This window comes from Mus pahari, chromosome 17 (assembly GCF_900095145.1).
Source record: "Mus pahari chromosome 17, PAHARI_EIJ_v1.1, whole genome shotgun sequence".
Taxonomy (NCBI): domain Eukaryota; kingdom Metazoa; phylum Chordata; class Mammalia; order Rodentia; family Muridae; genus Mus; species Mus pahari.
The window spans coordinates 23,973,348-23,979,743 of NC_034606.1; the positions used below are offsets into that span (position 1 = coordinate 23,973,348).

Here is a 6,396-nt window from a genome sequence, read left to right on the forward strand (position 1 = left end):
TGTGTGTGTATGTGTGTGTGTGTGTGTGTGTGTGTGTGTGTGTGTGTGTTTGAGGGGGATGGGTAGGGCAGAGGGTTAGAGGGTTTCTCTGTGTAGATCTTCTTTTTGGCTATCCTGGAACTTGCTCTGGAGACCAGGCTGGCCTCGAACTCAGAAATCCACCTGCCTCTGCCTCCCGGTGCTGGGATTAAAGACGTGCGCCATCACGCCCGGCTCAAATCTTTTTAAGACGATTTAATTTTGTTTTCCGTGTATGCGTCTGCATGGATGTAAATGCACCACATCTATGCTTTGTGCCTGTAGAGGTTTCAAGATGGTGATGAATCCCTTGGAACTGGAGTTATGAATGGTTGTGAGCTGCTATGTGGGTATTGGGAACTGAACCCAGATTCTCTGCAAGGGCAGCCAGTGCTCTTATCCACTGAGCCATCTCTCTAGCATCTCATTCTTTTCTTCCCCTTTGACAACCCACCAAGTCCAAATAATACTGCCCATACATGCAAGATGTGGGGACCATGCACTGCGTGGACGTGCATGGTGTGGGTCCGCCCACTGTCCAGTGCATGGGAACATACTGGATTTTAGTACTTCACTCATTTCACTATTAAGCTGCAAGACTCACTACCTTCCACAGTTGCTACTGCCTAGGACAGGTGGCCCAGGCAGACCCCTGGCCCCCCATCTCACCACCCTCTGTGGCCTCGCCTCAGATTGTTCCATTTCAGTATATTCCCTGGCACCCAAACTACATCTCGACTACCCAGGCACAATGGCCTCACCCCTCCTGGCCTTCTCTTGTCTCAGATTCCCGTCAAACCCATTTCCTTTGGGCATGGTGGCACATGTTGTTAATCCCAGCACTTGGGAGGCAGAAGCAGGAGGATCTCTATGAGTTTATGGCCAGCCTGCTCTATAGAGTGAGTTCTAGGAAAGCCTCCTGGTTGTCTTACATAGAGAGACCATGTCCCCAAAACAAACAAACAAACAAACAAACAAACAAACAAACAAACAAAAAACAACAAACACCGAAGAAAGCAAAGCTAAACAAAACAAAACAAAGCAACCATTTCTTCCGACGACTCTTTCTGCTTATGTATTTCCCAGAGATCTCCTTCACTATGCCTTCCTAGAACTTCCAAAATCTCCCCAGGGGATGTCTGTAACTCTCTCTTCTGCACAACCCCTTTCCCTCGAGAAACACCAAGTTGCATATTCCCTTCATAACCTAAAGTCCATTGTTTTGCTTTGTTTTCCTGTTATGTTTTGGTGTTTGTCACATCATAAGCACTCAATAAAAATATTAGTGCAATGGATTAACTCCAAATAGTTAAACAGGACCAAAAAGAATAACCCAGAGATCCCGTGCTTGTGCAGGTGTGTGTGTGTGTGTGTGTGTGTTGTTTAGAAGAATATATGTATGTGTTTGTATACATGTATGTGGGGTTTGTGCATGTTTCTGTTTGAGTTTATATGCATGTATGTTTCTGTATATGTTGGTGTTTATATCTGTGTGTACACACTGGGAATGGTTGGCCCCAAACCCTTTGAGCTAAGGTACACTGTAACTGAGGCGGCTCTATTCACATCATAGAACATTTAATTTTTTTTTTTAAAAAACCTTTTATTTATTCTACATGTATGAGTGTTTTGCTTGCATGTATGTGGGTGGGTGGTGGGAACTGAACCCAGGTCTTTTGCAAGAGCAACAGTGAGAGAGCTCTCCAGCCCCTGCAAGGAATGTTTTAAAAACAGCTCATCTACATATAGTACGCGCCTGCAGTCAACCATGAGCTTCCGAAGGAACCTGCACTATACCCCCAAGTTTATAGTCAAGACCTTTCTTATTTTAAATTTTAATAATCTCAAGATACCTCACCTAGACCTACAGCTCTGAAGGCAGGTGTAGCTTGCAGGCCTTGGGGACAAGTCAAGCACAAAGAGCCCTCCCTCATGGCATTCAGTGTCGCCCAGGTGCAGAGCTGCACAGGGGAAAGCAATGCTCTGGGAATAGGGATTATTATTATTTTTTTTTCCACCAAATTTCTGGAGGGAGAAACTGTAGGAAGCAGAGCAGAGCCCAAATACATGGGAGATGCCAGGGTTTTCTTGGTACCAGCCTCACTGCGATTCCCAATGTTGGTCTTGGCAATCACCTGAGTCCCTTGGTAGGCAGGGCAGGTACTAGTGGGAAGATGGGCCACAGAGGGACTTAAGGGGGTTGTGAGGAGACTAGATGTGTCATGGGAGGGATGTCACATGGGCAAAGAGCAGATCCAAATGGCATCCTGAGGAGCCTGGCTCTCAGTTTCCCCAGCTCCCAAAGCCTGTGCTTAGAATACTAAAGCTGATCCTTCCAGCTCCAGTGATCTTGGACCTGCAGTGGGCTCAGGCCTCCTGTTTCTTCAGAAGTGTCTGCGGCCTGAGAGTTGTTACTGCTCTCTTCTACCCCAGGCTGTTGGGCTGAACTTTCAGTTGTTTGCAACGTTCAGGACTTGGTTCAGGACTGCAGAAAGCCCTCCACCTAGCTGCCGTTTATCATCTGCTGTTGATCATATGAGCTAATAAAACTGCCATGGGATTTTCTTTCTGTTTCCAGCACTTCAAAGCCTCTACTTTTTTGGTTAAAACTCCCAGGCCAATTATTACATTAACTCCCATTAAAGGCACGCTTGCTTGGCAGGGTTTGCTCTGTCAAATTTTCAAACCTGAACTTTTCCAAAACCCTTGCCCAGACCACAAGCCAAGCCCTTACTCCTGATAAATGGTTAACTGCTTGCATGCCTTCTTCCTTTTGAATATAAACATATAAAAGGAAACACACGTCACTCCTGCAGCCCCAGTCGAGCATTTGGCTAAACTCTGTTTGTGCCTACCCCAGCTCCCATTTTCCAAAACACTGCTTTGCCCACAGCTCTATAATTATATCTTATTTTTCCTACAAACCAGGGCTCTTAATTTTGCCCTTCATCCTTCATTATATAAATTATGTCTGCCAATAAAAATTGGCTTGAAAGAATTCAATATGAAGATTTCTAAGGCAAACAAGGTTATATGCTGGGGCAACGGTGGCAGGACTCGGGAAAGAGGAAACACTGACTATGAAAGACACGTGAATATTTTCATGGATTAACGTACTTCTCTTTCTGACAAATATAAACATACAGTCCTGACTGAAGCAGTGTTCTCTCCCTCCCTCCCTCCCTTTCTTCCCTCCTATGTCCTCCCGGGATCTCACAGCCTAGGCTAGCTTCAGGTTTGTTAGGTAGTTGAGATTGACCTTGAACTCCCCATTCTGACTGCACTTCCCAAGTGTGCTGGGATTACAAGCCTGAGCCACCAAGTCCCTTAAGAGCTGGGGTTTTATGTTGGATGCTCTTCTTTACCTCTCAGAACAATACAGCTTAGAGCCCCCTAGTGGGTTCAGGAAAGGACAGTGTTTGAAAGGACCAGGAGCAGCCTGGGGTCTGATGATGCCAGACCCCCTGCCCACAATTACACCCTGCCCATCGCCATGTTTTTGGTTTCTATGTCCTTGAATTCACTTAGCCACAGATGGAAAATACTCAGGAAAAAAAAATGCATCTGAACTGACTGTGTAAAGCTCTTTTTCTTGTCCTCGTGTCCTGTGTACATAGCACCCTACAAGGTTTTAAAGCTGGGCTAGAGACGATCAGCAGTTCAGAGGAGGACGTGAGGAGGCTATTGTACAGTCGCTAGCCACTGTATGCAAGACACTTGTGTCCAGGGCATCCCCAGAGTGCCTTTGAATCTATCCCCTGTGGATACTGAAGATGGTTTTTCTCATTTCCAAAACAAGGGAATGAGTATCCTGCTATGTGGATGGGTAGGAGAGATGAGACAATATGCAGACATACTCAGCACAACGTCCAGTAAATTCCAGTCATTTATCTTAATTATAATTAATTACTAGATAAGTTAATTATCACATGGGAAGGATTTAATTGTGTGTGTGTGTGTGTGTGTGTGTGTGTGTGTGTGCAGCCAAGCCCTTGATCATAACACCTAATGCATCTACCATAATGCTTACCACATTCTAGGCCCTGTTCCAGTTGCTGTCTGTAGTTTATGCAAACTCATGCCTATGTTAAATCTCACACAGGGCTATGAGATGGCCTCTATTTTCCAAATGAGGAAAGCGAAACACGGGGAGACTGAGTCCTAATGTCCAAATCTTGCAATTGCTAACTTATCCTTGCCATCCAGAATCTAGGACAACCTTCTCCAATCCTGCCCTTCCAAACCCTGAACGTGTACTTCAGCAGGCAGGGGTGGGGGGCTGCCTCCTCAAATACACATTTACCTCTTCGACTAAAATCTCTTGGCTGCCTCTGCCAGGCACAGAGCAGGAGATGACAATCAGAAAGCAGTGGGAGGAGACAGACCTGTATGTGCACGAGCTCATTTTACCTAGGCAGAGCGGCTCTGAAGAAGAGCGAGTGATAGGGGCTTTAAGAGATGGGATGGACCAGGACAGCTGGGAGCCCAGGGGCCCTGAGGTAGTGTGCAGAGAAGCGTGGGGTTCTGCTGGAGCACCTAGAGCAGATGTTGGAGGAGATGCACTTTAGTGCTGGATCTTCTGTAGAAGGTTTCATTGGATTAAAGGGTAGCTTTTTTTTTTTTTTTTTTTTTTTTTTTTTTTTTAAATAAGCTGGATCAGTGGATAAATACATAGAAGAAAACTAGATGGGAAAAAGTTTGGAAGCCACTGATGGCTAAGCACACTTTGCCATTTTAGGAATAAACACTCTGAGCTTCTGACTTCAGCTCTTAGCCTAATTGCTGTGTAGTGCCTGGAAGGTCACTGGAACCCTCGGGTCCCCACTTCAATGTCATCCCATGCAGAGTACTAGTAACTGCAATGACTGCTTTTCAAAGGTGTTTGGGGATCAGCTTAGGAGGGTTTTAATGAAGAAAGGTCTCAGAAGTGTAAGGAATGGGAGATCAGCATAGGTGAAACACTCATCTCAGGTGGCCAGAGGGAACAGAGCTCAGGGCAAGCGTGACTAGCGAAATGGATGCTCCAAAGTCCCTAGAGGGCAGATGTCATTGGAACAAATGGGCCTTGTTCATTTCTATCACTGGCTGGGAATTTTATTTGGGGACTAAGACAGGAATAAGTATTCAGTGCAGGCCACAGAGAATGCTTGAACTCAGGTAACAGGTTTACTCGAGTTTTCTGTGAGAAGCGAATGGAATTCTGGTTTTAAATGTCCATTGTTAAGCTATGTCTTTATTTTGGAGAGAGACTGGAATAAATTATTAAACTATACTGCTCATAATACATGCTTAATTTTCCTAAAACAATGTAACAGTGGGGATAATTTCTGAAAGGTGACCTACATTTGGGCTCTGCTCTTTGCATGCATGTGTCTGCAGGCACGTGCGTGCGTGTGCCTGTGCGTGCGTGTGCCTGAACGTGGGGATGTGGGTGTGCACAAGTGTGGGTTTGCAGCCTAAGTGACTCTTCGGAAGCCACATAGAGGTTTCTATTATTCCCTGTTAGTTAGTTGTACAGAGGGGATGCTTTTTTGGAACCATCACATGGCGAGGTAATTATTTACAAGAGGTCACGGGGCTTTCTACATGTCACCTTCACCTGATACATGGTACAGTTCCAAACTGTATGGGTCCCGGAAACCACTTAACCAGCCCAGCGTGTGTGATTAGATAAGTAAGCGAAGTGTCCAGTGAGGCTCCTGAGTGTGCCTGTCCGTCGGGGAAACTGAGATTATACCAGCAGCTGTCACAGGTTTGTGTGTGTCTCAGCCTTCTGCTCACCATAAAGACAATGGGAACCACCAACGAGTATTTAATTCGGAAAGCCAAAAAAACGTCTGATGTATGTATGACGATGTATGCCTCTAATCCATAGGTACCAAGTGAGTCTTGCTCAGTATTTTCTTACATGTATGTTCAGGCTTGATTCAAACACATCCCTTATCTTCACTCACTACCAATAAACGGAACTGAAAATTTAAAAGGCTGACCGTACCAGTTCTCCAAGCCTGTCTTCCGGGTACGATTGTATTGGCATCCCCAATACACAAAAAGCTCATTCTCTTTGAGGAGATGGGAGCTCACCCAAGCCACACTGAAGACTTCAGCAGGACAGCCAGCACCCCGCCCCCAACAGTGTTCTGCACGATGCTCCAGTCGGCTGTTATTCTTCACGTTTCTTCTACCTGCTTCTGCCAAGTTCCTCTTCCCACTCCCCTCTATCAGGATGCCCCTCATAGCACCCTCCAAGACAAGGCATCAAATCAGAAGCAATTAGCTCCTGCATCACCGGAGTAGACTATGTTGTCTTGGACTTCTGCTCAGTGTCTAAGTGGAGGAGACCACGGCATGGCAGGTGGCGGGTGGTGGCGGCGGGGG

The 6,396-nt window shown here is 45.9% G+C and overlaps 1 protein-coding gene across 1 annotated transcript in view; it reads right to left on the reverse strand.

The window, feature by feature from the left end:
- Positions 1-6,396, reverse strand: part of Fbxo32 (F-box protein 32) — a 32,807-nt gene that overhangs the window by 4,263 nt on the left and 22,148 nt on the right. The gene's annotated exons all lie outside the window — the stretch shown is intronic.